Here is an 18,849-nt window from a genome sequence, read left to right on the forward strand (position 1 = left end):
CCCCCCCCCCTACTTACACCGGCTTTAGCGTAATCTCTGTCCTTGCGGAAGACGTCAAAGAGGGCCGGATCAAAGAATTCTGCGTCAAAAAAGTTTGAATGGAGCCAAGATTAAGTTAATGCGAAGCAGTCGTATTCCAATTGCGAGCTTAAAATGCGGACGGATTCAGATTTGGTTCTGAGTCCAGACGTATTTTGATAGTAGACTTTAATTTTACGGCTATTTGAGATAGATTGCGTTTTTATTTCTTTTGCAGCACTTGAGGATCCTTTTGAAAAAAAACAAAAGGCCTGACGTTAGCTGGCCAAATACCCGACGAAAGCAATTTGTCGTAATAGCATTCCGGAACCTTTCTTCACAAGGAAAAAGCAAGAAATCTTATCTTTATCGATACCAGCGCACAGTGGTAAAAAAAATGGAATTTAATGTTCATAATTCACTGGAGCCTTCATTTCTCAACTAATTTGATTATTTTTTTTAATGAAAGCTTATAAAATTTGCAAGAGAATAGTTGAGCCCGATTTTTGATTTTTTATTTGTTATTATTCAATTTTTTAGTGCAAGGTGCAGAAAAGAGTCAATTTTGAAGATCGATTCTACATAATAAAAACTAGTTTAAAACAACTGTAGCGTTCCCCCAAAACGAAAAAAAAAATCACAAGAAAATTTTGAAATGTTTTAAAAAAAATTTCACCACAATAAAAGAAATTAGTTTTTTGAGTTCTTAGAAAAATGTTGGATATGCAGTTTTATAGACCATTAAATTTTAGTATAATAAAGTGCAAGTTTCAAGTGCCTAAGAGTTCGCGTTGATTTTTATTAATTTTTTTCCGCTAACATTTCAAGTACGTCTGCATGCTAAATGGGAATTACAAGCGTTCTCTTTGTCTCGTGTAATTTATATTCTTTCCGCTAGATGGTTTGGAGCTTTGCATATTGGTTCTTCTGTATGTGAAACATATGAGTTCATCTAAAATATCTTATAATACATAGTTCCGTTTCACCTGCAGGTTATTAATATAAGATATTAGTTGCGTTCGACAAGTCAAAAATTTGTAATAGTTTTTCCAAATTGTTACTAGTTTTCTAGAAGAAATGTTCCTGGCGAACATTGAACGTTCACTTTCCTTTTTTCTTCCATGGAGGCAATATGAATTTCAGTTTGTTTACAAATAAAACATAAACAAAGTCAGCTGGTGTGTCATCTTCTTCCGGTTTTTGCAAGTGATGGCTAATTTCCTGTTTGTTTACGTTTTTGCCTTTTCTTCTCTTTGGGAGAGAATTTTCGCTTACGCTCTTGATTTTGATTGTTGGCTGATGTTGGCTAATTTTGTTATCGAACGCAACTATTATTCAAGTTGTGAATTTAAATTTAGAACAGTACTTCTACAGTGCAGTTTCTGCAGTAGGTAATTTTTAGATAGTAAGCCTAAAAATGGATTCGCTTAAAATTTAAAGAAAGTGCTTTGTGAATTTTTTATGGAAAATGGCACAAATGATTTAGAAAGTCTGTTGAATGTTTTGCAAAAAAAGTATGACCTAAATGAAGATCAAATTGAGGTAATTAAAGGAAAATTGAATCTAATTTTCTTGCCAGTTTCCGCAAAAGGTGGATTCTACCGTATAATAACAGAATTCGATTTGAGGCTAAATTTCAACATTGGTTGGATTCTGAATTTGTAATTGATTTTTCTCAATCGGAAAAATCAGTAGGTAGAAGTTCTGATATGGTTTTTGAAAATGCCTCTACGTCTCCTAAAAGAAGAAAATTAATGGATAGAAGAAAGCTATTCAGCAGAAGAAATTCAAGAAGCATTTCTCAGAATCTTACGCCGTAGTGGTAGAAAACACATAGCTAACACTATTATCAACATGTTGAGCGAACCAGCTGATTATCTAGAAACTGTCCCAAAACCTTTTTCTGCAGAAGAAGCTCTAGCTTTAATGCAAGATATGAAGCTATCTAAATTTCAATATAATGTTCTGCATGTTGAGGCAAAAAAGAGAAATGCGGATATTTTTCCTATATATCCGTAAATTTTAGAAGCGAAAAAAGAATGTTACCCGGAACAGGTACATATTATAGAAACAGAAGCTCGCGCCAATCTCCAATCATATGTGAACCACTTGGTTGAACGCCTTTTAAAATCTCCAAGCATTGTTCACCCAACTGTAGACTCAAGAAAGAAACCAGTTAGTTTAGAGTTAGAAATTAAATACGGTTGTGATGGAGCTTCCGGCCAGGCAACTTTTAATCAAAAATTTTCGGATTCAAATTCATCAGACGAGTCTATTTTTACAATTTCGATGGTGCCGTTATGTCTAAAGACAACAAATACAAAAGAAATTCTCTGGATGAATCCTTATCCTGCATCTCCTAAGCGCTGCTTACCAATTCTTGTGATACATGCTTGCGAAGGAAACAACAGAAAGCAGCAAAGAGGAAATGGGAAATATTGCTGATCAGATAAAAAGATTGAAAGCAACAAATGTTACAACTTGCAATGAAACATATGCAGTAAACGTAAAATGAAGTTAACAATGGTTGACAGCAAGGTTTGTCATGCACTCACTGATACTCCAGCTAATACGAATTGCTACATTTGTGTTTCTAAACCAAGTGAAATGAATAATCTAACAAAAGTTATTGAAAAAGAAAAAAATACCACCTACCTTCTTTTTGGTCTTTCGGTTTTGCACGCTAAAATTCGGTTTATGGAATGCATTTTGCACATTGCCTACCGCTTAGATTTTTGTGAATGGAGAGCACAGTCAAAAGAAAAAAGGCTTTAACTGAAAATGCAAAAAAACGAATTTGTGCTGAATTCAAAGAAAAATTTGGGTTGATAATAGATCAACCAAAACCAGGAGCAGGAAACTCAAATACAGGAAATACCGCACGTCGATTTTTTGCAAATGCTAAAGAAACAGCGAAAATTACTGGGGTTAATGCAGAATTAATCAAAAGTTTGCTAAAATTTTACAAATGCTAGGAAGCAGTACACAAATTTCTTCTGAAATTTTCAAAAAATGTTGTCAAGAGGCAGCAAAACTATATGTTAATTTTTACCCGTGGTTTTATATGCCATCAACAGTGCACAAGATCCTGTTACATGGAGGTGAAGTCATGGAAGAGTTTCTTCTTCCAATTGGACAATGTTCGGAAGAGGCTGCTGAGGCTCGAAATAAAGTCGTTAAACGATATCGACAAGAAAACACTCGAAAACATAGCAGGTTAGCAACTATGACAGATTCAATGCATAAACTGTTTTAGTCATCTGATTTATATACTTCAGATTTAAGACGAGAATGAGAGAGAGAAGAAACAGAGCTTGATTCCGAAATTTTAAGTTTATTGGAAGAGTATGATTTAAAGCAATAGGAGAAGTACTTATTACTTAATTTGTTCAAATTGTAATACTTTAATACTTTTAAAAACAAACAAAAACACAGAATTAATAATAATATTAATTAATAATCTTCATATTATTTAACGTGCGATATTAACATATACATATATACATACATATGAATATGTACATACATATGTACATACGTAGGGTGTGCTCGAAATGTTAGCGGAAAAAAATTATTAAAAATCAACGCGAACTCTTATAGGGCTGCCAGACGTCCCGGTTTTCCCGGACATGCCCCGGTTTTAGACTATTTGTCCCGGTGTCCCGGTCCAACCTTAAAATGTCCCGGGTTTCGTTTTAGTGTCCCGGTTTTTGAGTTGATTGTACAAATTTGAATAAAAGTTAAAAAATCACTACACTAAGAGAAAAAACGCGTTTTAATATTCAGAAAAATGTTATGAATTCACTGAAGAAAATAACGCATAGTAAACATGAATATTTTCTGTTGGATTATCGTTTAAAAATGTTCGTAATTAAAAATAACACTGTCATAACACGCACGCGTGGTGTTGATTCAAACTCAACATTTAAATGCACATTTACATCTCTGGCTGTAGCTGAACGCGCGAAGATGCTTGCCACAATTTGCTAATTTCCAGAGTGTCAGGGTTCAATTCCCATTACAACCAGCATGGAATTTTAATATTTTTTTAACTTAATTATGAAAAAGCAATCTGTAACTGCAAATCGCTTCATTTTAATATGGGCGTATTTGAATTGAATATTTCTATACTAAATACTAAAATTTGTATACTTAAATGTATTACGAGTTGGGTTGGTGCTCTTTCATATGCGTATTTTTTTAATTTAGCACGCTTTTTTAATTCTAAACTTCTTTCTCTCAGTGCACCGGTTTAATTTGTGAAATAGTCACATTTCGAGATAGTTGAACTTTGCACAAGCAATAGTTGATGATTAGTATATGTACCTAAATACGTTCAAAATGACGTGCACAGAGTTTTACAATTATATTAAAGAAAAGACAGCAGTTTTGAAACAAGTTCACAGCTACGAAAAATATGACTGATATTTTAATGTTATCTTGTACTTAAATTTTTTTCTTTCATGAACCCTGGAGTACTTATAAGTACAGTGCCGTACAAAATTATTAGCTCGGAGGCTCTTTCGTCAGATCACAATTTCTAATCAGATCTTTTAGAAAAATTTTGAAAATGTAGCTTTTGAGCCAATTAATAAAGTGCAAGTCTGAAGTTGCCAGCAAATTTCGTTGATTTTTAGCATTTATTGTTTTTTGCTGACAGTGTCTTCCATATAACAAGAATTATCGAACATAGTTTGTATAGAAGAAACTTTCAGTAAAAACAATACCAAAAATCAACTAAAAGTTAATGGGCTGTAAAACTTCATTTTGAACATTTTTATAAAAAGTCTGATTAGAATGTTGCAAATTTGTATGCAAATTTATTGAATTTTCCCGAGATTAGCACAAAGTTTAACAATTTTATTTTTATGTTTTTCATATATTTAGTATAAACTGTATTTTTATAAAGAATAAAAAAGGTTCATGCATTGTGAAAAATTCTCTGTGCTTTAGTTGTGATAAGTTGTTTTGTTTTGTTGGCGTACGTTGTAATGATCTCATGATCTCATGTTTTTATGTTTTTATTTTTGTCTGTCAAAATAAAATTTTACTACGTCCTTTCGCACGTCGAAATGAAAGAGAAGAGACCGAGAGGCCCTCCCTAAAGTGTCCCGGTTTGGCAACAGAGATATCTGGCAGCCCTAGAACTCTTAGCCACTTAAAACTTGCACTTTATTATACTAAAATATTTTTTTTTTATTGTGGTGAACTTTTTTTTAAACATTTCAAATTTTTCTTGTGAATTTTTTTTTCGTTTTGGGGGAACCCTATAGTTGTTTTAAACTAGCTTTTATTATGTAACATTTATTAACTGGCACAGGAGAATCGATCGTCTTCAAAATTGACTCTTTTTCTGCACTTTGCACTAAAAAATTGAATATAAACAAATAAAAAATCAAAGATTGGGCTCAACTGATCTCTTGCAAATTTTATAAGCTTTCATTAAAAAAATAATAATCAAATTGGTTGAGAAATGAAGGCTCCAGTGAATTATGAACATTAAATTCCATTTTTTGACCACTGTGCAGCGTACTTTGCTACATACTCAATGATACTTTGAGTCTTCACAGTAGATACAAACGCCATTTTAAGCGATCCACAACTTCAAGATCTGAGTTAGCATTAGTTCCAAACACAAACGGTTTCTGTTTTTTATGCGTGCGTTTTTTAGCCACAGTTAACCACTGTGCATTGTGTATCGGAGTATTGTTACCAACAGCGTCAGGTATTAATGCTGCAGCAACGGCATACGAAGACGTCGGAGCGGCGAAACCTTCACTAGCACAGGGAGCATTACAAGCGGCTGGCGAAGCAGCATCAGAAAACGATGAAAACCCGGTTTTAGAAGCAGCGAACACAGACAAACCAGTATTATTATCAGGAGCAATAGAAGAAATGTTTTCAGCAGTAGTATGAGCAGTCAAACCAGTATTATTATCAGGAACAACAGAAACGATATTATCAGCAACAACAGCATCAGTAGCTGGCACAGTACCAGCAGCACCACAATCACGGAAATTAGTAGCTGTAGGTGTTTTTGCAATAGGAATAGCAACAATGTCACTTATTTTAGATTTTGAATGCGTAATAATTCTTTTCTCACTGATAGCAGGTGGCGGTGTAATAGAGTTATCACTTGCTGGCTCAATTAAAGACACAAAGATGCTTTTCAGTTTATCCAAGTCCGAAATCGCATTTAAAATTTTGCCCTTAAGTCCACACTGGGCCATACAATTAGCACAGAGAGACATTTTGCGAAAGGAAAACTGAAACTTATTATGTTTGTGCGCAGAGCAAAAGAAAAAGCACTCCGAACTAGACAACAGTCAGAATTGACTACTGTTTCACAACCATCATGGACAAGTTGGCCGAAGTTGGTATAGAGCTCAACCAGGAGCTAATTGCCATCATCTTGTTGTCCATCTACCGAAAAAATTTGGAAATTTCGTGATAGCGATGGAGACTAGGGACAGCGTGCCACCAGTCGATATTTTAAAATTGAAACTTCTGGAAGAAGGTGAGCGTCGAGGTGAAATGTACGAGCATATACGACACGAAGTTAACGGCCAGCAAGCGATTGCAGCAAAGTCAACGCAGAGCAGCGGTAGAAAGAGAGAAAAAAATAACAAAAAAGATGTAATTTGCTTTCAATGTGGCCAACGAGGGCATTTCAATGTCAAATGTCCGGCGAAGAACGTCGAATCAATGGAACAACAACAAAAACAGTGTTCGTTCACAGTATTGGGTGCTTCGGATTGCAATTTGTTCGACAGAACAAAGTGGTGTTTACTGCACGTCTCCACAGGATAAAGTTTATATCTTGATACATATGTCAGAATATAATTTGCCAATGGAGACCGCTCATTGCTCTTCGAGAGCAATATATATCAGAGCTTATACCTTGCCATCTATTGCCGGCAATTTGGTGGTTTGACAGCTACATTTTCATTTGCACGAAGACTTCGTGGCTGCAACATCATTATTATTTTAATATAAAAGCAAAAATTGAGCTGTTTCCTGTTAAAATATTTGTAATTATGTATTTGGATGTAAAATAACCTACTTTCTAAATTTTTTAAGCGATTAAATCCGGCAAAAATACGTTTTTGAAGCTATCTTACAAAAGCTTATATCAAGATATAAAAAGCCCACACAAATATTGCCATTGATATAACTTATATCTAGCGACCAAAATGACAGCTGGGCAGCAATAAATTTTATCCTGTGGAGACGGCCAGTTAGACAGCAGTGCGACGTCGCATATGTGTTGCGACCGAAATTTGTTTTCAAACTTCGTTGACCATACAGAGTGGATTACGTTGGCTGGTGACCAGTGTTGGCAAATTTGGTACAATTGTCCTTTTTTGGTACAATTTCATTCACAATATACTTTCCTACTACGCAGTACTTTTTAGTACAATTTTGTAACGAGTAACCAAAATATACACCCCTGATGAATACTCAAAATATACAGCTCTGAAAAATCATAGCGGTAATTTTTTGTATTCTCTTTTTGCTTTTGCCTTTTCGTATTTGGCCTTATGGACGTTATCCTTAGAAGTGCGTGATGTTTGAATGAAATTTCAACAGCGTTATACAATTTTAAGAATATGCAAAGGTTTTTGGAAAAGTAAGTAAATAATCTTCTACCAGTTTAGTTATACATTACAATAAACATAATTTCTACAGCATACCGCGTCCGCGGATGCGAAATAAAGGTGCAGAAGTATCAGATTTAGAAGAAGTTGACGTTTTACGTATTAAGTAGGTAACGATTTAGATCTGCTTAACTTTTGACCTAATGTGTTAATGTTCTTATACCAGAAAATAGCAATTTATTTATTTATTTTTCAAACCAGTCACAGAAGAAAGGATTAAAAATTAATAACAAAAACTAAAATAAAAAAACGCGGATGACGTTACAAATTCTGAACAACCGAAAGAATGAGAATGATGCAATTCTCAAAAAGGAATTATGGCACCGCAATAAAAAAAATATAACTGAAAGTCCTCTCAACTGGTGCAGCGTCAATCGAAAAGTAGTTATCGAGCGAGTAGTTATTAAGTGGCGCAGGTTTTATTTACGACCCTTTAAGAAACAGGCTGTAACCCGAAAAGACAGTAACATTACTTTTTATTAAATACGAAGCTCCAATTTTTAAATTCAAGTACTAAATAAAAACAAAATATTAAAAATTACTAACTTGTTTATTTTTTATTTACCTAAATCAGTTAATTTACTCACCAAAATTATTTTTTATTAAAAATACTTGACATCCCCCCATTCGCATCCGCATCCGTGAATGTTAGCTTTAAAACATCCGCATCCGCATTCGCATCCGCGGATGTCTAAAATTCCACATTCGCAACATCCCCACTACCTACCTATCTGCATAAAATTATAGCCGTTTTCGTTGTTCGGACTATACTCAAAAACCACTGAATAGAGTTCCGTCAGATTGTCGGAGGTTATCTTATCTTAGAGATCAGTTCATAAATATGTATGTATTACCACGAATTGTAAAAGTGGCGAATTAAAATGGAAAGGTATTCCAATTGGCCCTCCTATAACAGAACATGCACTTCTGTGCTCTTGAGTTTCCTTATAAGAACTTTATTAGCATACGCATCGCACCAATGTTGTAGTTGCAAGATCATAGAAAAAGATTACGCATGCTTGGCAGAGATCTCACAGGTGGAAATAAGACCATCGGTAAAGCTCATGACACCGAAAGCGATTGGTATCCCATATGGTATCACAGCGGGACTATTATTGGCCTAGTGTGCCCAGTATCCTCCGCTTTAGAGGTTTCAACTTAAAATTTTGGCTTTACAGACTATTTTTACTTTTAAACGCACTTTTGCATTGACCAACGCAAAAGTTCTTATCAGGCGCCGCGAAGTAAGCGGGCATTGGCTAGTTTAGAAATAACATAAACAGAAAGACCGGCCAAATATATCAAAATACAAACTTTTTTTTTTTTAATAAGGAGATATCTATGGGTGGGAAATTTTACGAAATTTCGGGCAAAATCGGGGAATTTCAGAGTCGAATCGGGTAATTCTCAAAAATGAGTCGGCTACCCTGGTTCATATTCAAACTATTCTTATGGTTCAGCTACCCACCGACGAAGCGCCCTTCCGCACATATCAACATATCGAATTGCTGAGAGAGAGAATCTCTCTACTGGTAACGACAACATCACGGTACTACGGTGGTGAGTCAGTGATCGGACTTCTACCACATTGTGGTAGAACTACCACTTTTTTGAGCATCTACCACTTCTACCACACAAGGTCTGAAGTCTACCACATATTCGTGTTTTGGACTAGTTTAATTTTTGATCGACATAAACTTTGTTGTTTTTAAACACAATATGTTAACAAGAATGAGAGAATACAAGATTTCGCATTTCCTGCGGCGATGAAACATTTTAACACATTTAAAAGTAAACATAAACTAAAGTAAAAATAAACTGTCAAAGAGTAAATTTTCTTAATATTACATTTTTCGAAAGGAAACGTGTTTCAATTGCCTTAGAATGCAAAGTATATGATTTATAAAAAGAATTAATAAAGAAAATGTTAAAAACCGGAGATGTGTGAAAGTATTAATTAATTTCTGTGCAGAATAGGGAAAACCCAAATAGCAGTTTGTGGAACGCACCTCCCTTGTTCGCTAAATCGTGATGTGATAAAAAGAAAAGCTGGCAGCACTCCGCAACGTTGGAATAATCTCTCAAAGTAGGTTCGAAAAATATCTTTATAAGGAAAGAACTGCTTTACACTGTCAAGAAAAAACCAATTCCAAAACTCAACGTAGTGTTTAGCAAATTAAAATTTGCACTTTATTACATGTACTAAAATTTAAAAGTTTTTGTTTGGAGATTCTAATTGAAAAGGTTGCAATTTATGTGAAACGTTGCACAATTTTTGTAATTTTTGCACAAAGTTTGAAACTCGGATTTATATGGCCTTTTAGACAATGAGCTATAAACTTGTTGTAACAAAAGAAAAATAGTCAAAACTTGTTAAACTGTCGCGATCCTATTATATAATAGATTGGCGCTTACACATATGTTAGTGTTTGGCCGAGCTTCACCTCGCGATCCTATTAATACTTATTATATTTTCTATTTCGTATTACGAATAACTTATAGGGTTTAGATTACCTTGAAAACTTTTTATTTTGTTTCTGGCACTACGTGTAGGCTAACAGCTTGATGAAATCGTAATGGCCGGAAGTTTTTACAGGGTTGTATTACAAGACTGAACAAACCTCAAAACAGAGTTGCCATTGATCTTAATATAACATGTATAAAAGTACAATATGTGGCTGGATAGATCCTGCATGACATTTTTCTTAGCATTCTTCTTAGAGCTCGACCAACCTGACTCTTGATCGCCCTCGATCAACGAATTATTAACTTAAAATTAGTCTATTTCTATTTTAGCATTGCCTTTCCTTTCATGGAGTTCAATCCTTTCACTGGGCTCTAACCATTGATGCATTCGATTTGCTTCAACGACGCCATCGTATGGCAGTTGCGACAATTGACTATTATCTATGTCTCGAATGATGTACCTGTCATTTCCTAATACCTTGTGAACAGCAAAAAGACCTTTATACTTTGGGACAAACTTAGGCAAACAGCAGTCGGAATGTAGGGAGAGCAACACGGTTTTTACATAAAACCCTTTCAATTTTTTAAACAGTAGCTTATACATGTTGAGAATTGTATTATTGTATTGCTCTCAGAAAATTAAATGGATATTCCGGATGTTTGACGAATACCTTATATTTGTCCCTCCAAAGTTGCTTTAAAGTCGGAATGTAAGGATTCTACAGCTTGTTCGCCATAGAATCTTTGACCCTTACCTACTTTCTCACAAAAGTAAGGAGTATGTACTTTCGGTGGGGGCCGCTGTGGTGTAGTGGTAAGCAGTGCGCGCTTCCACTCCGCAGCACCAGGGTTCAAACCCTGGTCAAAACAACATCGCAAGAATATAGAAAAAAGGTTTTTTCTTAACAGGGGTCGGCCCTCGGCAGGCAATGGCAAACCTCCGAGTGTATTTCTGCCTGAAAAACAGCTTCTCATAAAAAAAAAAATCGCCGTTCGGAGTCGGCGTAAAACTGTAGGTCCCTCCGCTTTGTGTGACAACATCAAGGCGCACGCCACAAATCGGAGGAGAAGCTCGGCCAAACACTAACATATGTGTAAGCGCCAATCTATTATTATTATTATGTATTTTGTGGATCTCAGGCATTTGCGAGAACATATATTTATTGCGGCAAATGTGCAGTATCAACTGTTTAAAATATGTAAAGTATTTGATGATTTCTAAGCTGTTGTGAAGTCGTGTTTTACCTCGGCTCTTGAGCCAAATTATAAATAATTTATTTCTAATTTCAAAATTAGTTACTGTGATTTGAAGATTCTTTGGCAAGCAAGCTCAAGAATCCCTACATTCCGACTTTAAAACAACTTGGGGCAATTATAAGGTACCTGTGAAGCATCCGGAATATCCATTTAATTTACTGAGAACAGTAAAAAAAATACAATGCTCAACATGTATAAGCTACTGTTTAAAAAATTCAAAGGGTTGTATGTAAAAACCATGCTGCTCTTCTCTTAGTTGTATAAATATATAATACTTAAATAAAAAATATACTGTATACCCGATATAGTTTCTAGAAATAATCGATGTTCTTTTCAATAATAAAATTCAAGTTGCTTATAAAAGTTCTGAAATATTTCAAATTATTTATTACATAAAAAAGAAATGACGAGTGTTCATCCTAAATATTGTTTCCTTCACATTATAATTTGAAAAAAGTTCCAATGTAATGCTAGAATCAGTAGTACAATATGAATGTATGAAAATGTTAAAAGAAAACGAATAACTTGTATTTAAAATGAGTTTTTCAAAAACCTCCCGACAACTTATGGGATATAAAATTTTTGCACACAATTTATATTATAAATAACACAAATTAGCAAAAAAAAATATGTGGTATTGTAAAGTGTAGTTATTGACTTAACAAGTATTGTGAAGTGTTTGTTGTACACGATTTTAATTGTTGTTGTTGTTGTAGCGGCTACAACAACCCTACTATATACCCGATATAGTTTCTAGAGATGATGGATGTTTATTTCAATAATAAAATACTAGTCGTTTATAAAATTTCGGGAGTTTTTCAAACAAATTATGTATTACATAAAAACAAAATAAATTACGAGTGTTGCAGCCTAAAAAATGTTTCCTTCACACTATAATTTGAAAAAAAAAGTCCCAATGTAACGCTTAAATCAGTAGTCCAATTCGAGTGTATGAATATGTTAAAAGAAAACGAATAATTTTTATTTAAAATGACTTTTTTCAACAACGCCGCTACATGTTATGGGCTATGATTAGGGGCTATAAAATATTGACATGTAAACAGTACTACATGAAGCAACGCTGTACTATATAAGCTGTGAAGTTGGTATTAGGAAAAGACAACCAACTTCACTCTTCTTCCGGACCGCTGAACCACGCGAACAAAGAAAGAAATATAAAGTGTGTCTAAGAAAGTAAATCTTAATATATCTTCAATAAACAACAATTCATCAGGTTTGGTATCAATTCTGCGAAATGCTTTCTACACGGGACGATTATGCACAACTCTGAAGCGAGGCTGGTATCCAATTTTCGGCTACCACCACGTTGTCGAAGCTTAAACGTATGGCGATTGACATGGTGGGAGCAGTGTTGCCACACAATGTTTTTATTTTTTACCAAAATCAGCGAAAAGTTACCAAATTCAACAAAAAATTACCAAACTTATTTTATGTGCAGAACTGTACAAACATGCACATCAAGCCCTAACCGCCAGTATAACAGAAATATTCTAGATGCCTTTCTGCAAAAAAAAAATTAAATCTGAAAAATGTCGCTTTCACTATTTTGGCAGTTAGGGCTCTATATGTATGTTTGTTCTGCACATAAAATAAGTTTGGTAATTTTTTGTAATATGTTAAAACTTATCAAAATATGTTGCGGCTATAATTTTTTCGACCACTGTATGTAGACAAGTGACAAGAAAATATATCAAAACTTCAACACTTGAATGAAAGCTTTCGACTCACTTATAGACAGAGTGAAGTCTCCCGCTGAATGCCGTAACTTTTTGAACGAGAACATGCATATTTACGTAGAATTCAACTCATATATATGGTTTGCGGGTACACCGGTAAATTGATGGTATTTAATTGCAAAGCTGACGAACTGACAGGGAAAGGTAGGACCACCCAAAACCTTCCAGGAAAGGGCACTGTGGATATACTTAGCAATAACACTTGCACACAGTTTGTTAAAGATCAAACATTCATCTTGCGAAACTTTCAGGATTACCTGATATTTCTATAAAAGGAAACGCTTACGGGACACTTACTAATGTGGAATCAGAACCATTTGACGTGTAAGACCGAATCGAAAAAGTTACCAAATTGAAAAATAAATTACCAAATTACCAAACTTGATAAATAAAGAAAAAAATTACCAATTTCGGTTAAAAATTACCAAAGCGGCAACGCTGGGTGGGAGCATCTGACACGGTGAACGTACGCGGTGCTACGTGCACAGCAAACAAATACAAGCACCGACATGGCTAGTATGAGTGACTATGCTGATGAAATGGCGATTGTAGGTGCCGCTGCCGGAGCTGCACATTATGGTAAGCAAAATATGTATCCATCTGCCGATAGAATTAATTCTGCCGGCAATGAGACGTCTGCTGAAGGTGCCGCTGCCATCACCCCTGCCGTAGCCACTACGACCGCCATTGCCGCTACTACTGCCGCTGCTAATGGAGCTACTACTACCACTGCCGTTGCCGATACTACTGCCGTTGAAAATGGAGTTACCACTGCCGCTGCCGATAATGTTGCCAATGCCACTGTCGTTGCGAATACAGTTGCCGATGCTGTTTCCGTTGCCGGTAATGTTGTCGCCACCAATACCACCGCCCTTCCTGCAGTAAAAACCGGTAACATCGCCAACTCCACTTCTGTTGCTGTTCCCGCTACAGCAAGTATTGAAAAGGAATTGTCTTCATTGCGTAAGAAGCCTGAAATAATGATGTCAAAACAACGCATTTTCGAACTGGAGAAAGGCTCAGCACCACCAGTGTGTAATGCTGGCAATAAACAGTTACTGTGATGTCGAACATGCATTAACAAAGTTCAGTGGAGATGGCATTGCCTACACAGTGCAATATTTTTTACGAGATTTTGAAGAAGTAATGAACACAATTAATTCTGATGACGTTTCCGATTTTTGTGCCTGTGGCGTTGTCTTACCGGCACTGCAATCATGTTTTTGTCCACGACATCCGCATTCACGTACGCAAGCAACTAACTGCTGAATTCGACAGAGACGTCAACCGGCAAGATGTTTATAAGATGTTAGACCAAGGGCGTTGGCAGAAGAAGACCGAGTCACTCCACTGCTACATTCTCAACATGGCGATGGCCTGGCCAAAAGATCTGGTGTTCTACCTACTTGGAAAAAGGCAAAATGTGCTTTAAAAAAAGCCAAAAAGGCATATATTTTTTAATTTTGTTACGTACTTCCTTTATGTACAATGTGTATGTCCAATTAAAGATATTAACAAGTAATTTTTAGCAAAAAAAAAAACCGACTTCAAATCTCATATAAAAAAAAAAAATATATATATATTAGGGTGGGTCAATTAGTAGGTCAATTAAAAAAGTTGATTCATATCCTTGCGATTCTGGTACTATGGACCATAACAAACATTTTCGCCCAAGGAACCATACCTCTAAAATCATTTTCGAGCCTGCCAAAATTTTTTGGTAGATATTTTCAAAAATACCAAATAAACGACCTCTTAGATGCATTTCAAAGACAAAAAAATATTATTGAAAATATGTATACGGGGGTTTTTTGGGTCAGAGAATCCATTTTTCGCATTAATTTTTAATTTTGATCGCAAAAAAATAAAAAAATTAAAAAAAAAATATAGCAAAATAAAGAAATAAATATTTTTCCATTATTTTAAATTATTAGAAAGTCAAAGATGTGACTATTTGAGCAATAAGTTCGTCAATTTCCCCCAAAAAAAGTGAAAAATCCAAAAAATTGTTCAAAAACGCACTCTGGTGGCGATCAAAATTAAAAATGAATGCGAAAAATGGATTCTCTGACCCAAAAAACCCCCGTATACACATTTTCAATAATATTTTTTGTCTTTGAAATGCATCTAAGAGGTCGTTTACTTGGTATTTTTGAAAATATCTACCAAAAAATTTTGGCAGGCTCGAAAATGATTTTAGAGGTATGGTTCCTTGGGCGAAAATGTTTGTTATGGTCCATAGTACCAGAATCGCAAGGATATGAATCAACTTTTTTAATTGACCCACCCTAATATATATATATATCTCATGATCCACTGATCGGATATTAACCAGATTAGTATGGGACACTACCTTTCCGACGCAAAAAGAATTATCGAAATCGGTTGACGTGGTCCAAAGTTATGCGGTAACATACATAAAAAAAAAAAAAAAAAAAATATTCCGACGAACTGATAACCTCCTCCTTTTTTGGAAGTCGGTTAAAAAATACATACAGTGATCAAGAAATTATAGCCGAACCACTTTATGCCCAGTTTTAACGTATTATTTTCGGTGTTATTTAATTTTGGTTATTTTTTTAATAAAAATATAGTTCATTCTTAAAAAAACCGCGTGAATTCAAGTTTCCAAATTTGTGCAATATTAAAAAAAAATCAACAAACTTTCGTACAAATTTTGATCTTTTTAAAAAATTCTAAAAAATAAATCGTAGTTTTTAGCCATTTGAAACTTGTACATCATTCTATTTACTAGAAATCAATGGGCTACAAAACTGTATACTCATTGGCACTCGATTGGTCCATTTGAACAGATTGGTACATTTTTATATTCGGCTATTGGTACAAAACAAAAAAAGGGGAAATTTTTCTTTTTGTAGTCAAAATAGGTTCTTAAAGGATTTTTTGGAAAAAATCACCTCAGATGACAAAACCGTTTAAACTTAAAAAATCTACACTGCCGGAACAAAGTATTGGCAAAGCAAATTTTTCACAATATATGCAACAATTTTCATTCAAATATTTTTCCACTAATTTCGTATAAAAATATGGTTCATTCTACAACAAAAAACATAAAAATATAATTCCTAAATTTGTACAAAACTCGCCAAAATTCAGCAAATTTTCATGAAAATTTTCAACTTTTTAATCAGATTTTTTGGAATTTTAGTTAAGTATGCAGATTTGTAGCCCAATCAATTTAATTATAATAATGTGCAAGTTTTAAGTAGCTAGGAATTACCGTTGATTTTTGGTACTTTTTTTCACGTAGTCTCTTCCATACAAAAAATTTTTTTCAAAAATACTTTATACGGAAAAAAATGCAAAACACCTTCAACAAAAAAAAAATTATAAAGAATCAACGCAATTTTTGACTAACTCCGAACTTGCATTTTTTTACTAGAATTTAATGGGCTACAAAACTGTATACTCATCTAATTAAAAAGTTGAAAATTTTGATGAAAATTTGCTGAATTTAAGATTTTCTTAAACCAGTCTTTGGAAAAAGTGCAAAAACAGCATTAAAAATCGTATTATTATAATTCCGTAGAATTTTTTTTTTATATTTTTATGAAAACTTTTGAGGCTTAAACTACTGTCATCTGAGGTAATTTTTTAAAAAAATATTTAAAAAAAAAATGTTTACTAATAAAATAACTAATTTTTTGGAGGTATTTTCAGATCGTAAATCTTAATATTTTTGTGAGACATTTTGGTGGAAGTCTTAAAATATAATACATAGACTTTATAATTCCAGTGGAAAAACAGCACCGCTTTTTTTTTCTATGGGCAGTGATGCAGTCTACTGTACATAAGTTGGCTATGGTTACTCGGCCGTCTAGCATAGTAGCACAATGCCGCTAAGTACATTTTAAAATTTTCAGGCAATAGCCTCTTGCGATTGTTTGTGTGAAATATTTTATATTTATCAATATTTTTCTTTTAATCAAANAGATCGTAAATCTTAATATTTTTGTGAGACATTTTGGTGGAAGTCTTAAAATATAATACATAGACTTTATAATTCCAGTGGAAAAACAGCACCGCTTTTTTTTTCTATGGGCAGTGATGCAGTCTACTGTACATAAGTTGGCTATGGTTACTCGGCCGTCTAGCATAGTAGCACAATGCCGCTAAGTACATTTTAAAATTTTCAGGCAATAGCCTCTTGCGATTGTTTGTGTGAAATATTTTATATTTATCAATATTTTTCTTTTAATCAAAATATGTTGAAATAAAAGTGAAAAAAAAAATATTTTGCCGAAAAAAAATCCTGGCTACGGCCCTGATGAGCACCCTTCCTGCCCCAACCCAAGATTCTTCGTAAAACGGACAAACGACAAGTCCTGGCAGTTGCAGAGGTTGAATCCGGTGAACACGATGAAGACATAAGCGCTTACAACTTCGTGAGTAATAAGTTTAGTGATTGTAAGAAAGAGGTATTTAATAAGTATCTTTCTCTTTTTGATACGGGTAGTCCCGTTAGTCTGTTACGGGAATCTGATATTCCGATTGAATTTATTAAAGGAAACAAACAATCAATAATATCAAAATACGTTGGTGTCGGAGGGAACAGAATATTAATTAAAAATGAAATAAAATGTTTTGTTAAATTCAAAAACGAAACAAAAGAAGTTACATTTCTAGTTTTGTCAAATGAATGTATGCTCATGCCAGTAATTTTAGGAGATTTTTTCTCCAAGTTTAGGATTCGCATAACAAAAGTAAGGCTAAGATATGTTAAAGAAGAATTAATGTGTATTAGAGGAAAAATGAATTATTTTGCACCCAAAAGAAACGCACTTACGAGCCTCAGCAGATGCGATCTTTTAAAATCATATGACGAAAATAGAGAACTCAATTCCGATCCTTTTGTAACGCACGCCAGTAATGATATATTTTGTATTAATATAGAATCTTTCGCGTTAGAACCACATATAAATCTTAAACTGAATAGAAAACAATCGGTAGCCTTGAACAATATTGTTACGCTTTTACCTTGATATTCGAGTGTTAACGTAAAAGAACGCAAGAGACTTAGGTATTGCTCTTAACACTATTTATCAACGAAGAATGTAAGATAGATAAAAATATACAAAATCGTGCTCCTTACAACGCGGCCGTGTGCGATGGTGATAATTCTCAGAGTGTCAAAATGTCAAGAATGCCATTAGTGACACTGCTCATTTAGGGTTGCCATTAGCGCATGATATGCTGCCAACATCCCCCTTCGTTTTTAGAGGTAACGTCTGGGAAACCTGCGTTGCCTTGAACCGGAACAGGATCTGATTCGACAGTCGCTGGAGTAAAGTCTTGGCTATTTTCGGTATCACTCGTTTCATCTTTGCAAAATCGGTTTTGCAGTTGGTTTGCATGTGACCGCTGAAGTTCATTTCGCTTCCTGGATTTTACGAGAACGTTGTATACGACCCTGCCGACTTTTTCGATAACAGTGCCTGGGTACCACGACCATTTGTTGTTGTGAAATACCTTTGCAAACACTTGGTCCACCGACTTAGAACTTCTTTGAGCTGCCCCATGTTTATTGTTTAAGGCGCTCTCCATTACTGTATTTTTCTCATGGGATACAACGTGTGACTTTAGTAGGTCTAACGGAGTTGAGATCTTTCTTCCGATGAACAATTCGGATGGCGCCTTACCGTCCGGTGCACTTTGATTTGGCGTGGCACGAT

General features: G+C 34.6%; 1 protein-coding gene across 2 annotated transcripts in view; it reads right to left on the reverse strand.

Moving 5' to 3' along the window:
- Window positions 1–18,849, reverse strand: part of Adi1 (acireductone dioxygenase 1) — a 142,977-nt gene that overhangs the window by 56,222 nt on the left and 67,906 nt on the right. The gene's annotated exons all lie outside the window — the stretch shown is intronic.

Source organism: Rhagoletis zephyria, unplaced genomic scaffold (genome assembly GCF_001687245.7).
Source record: "Rhagoletis zephyria isolate East Lansing unplaced genomic scaffold, Rhagoletis_zephyria_1.1 Rzeph_scaffold_00928, whole genome shotgun sequence".
NCBI lineage: Eukaryota > Metazoa > Arthropoda > Insecta > Diptera > Tephritidae > Rhagoletis > Rhagoletis zephyria.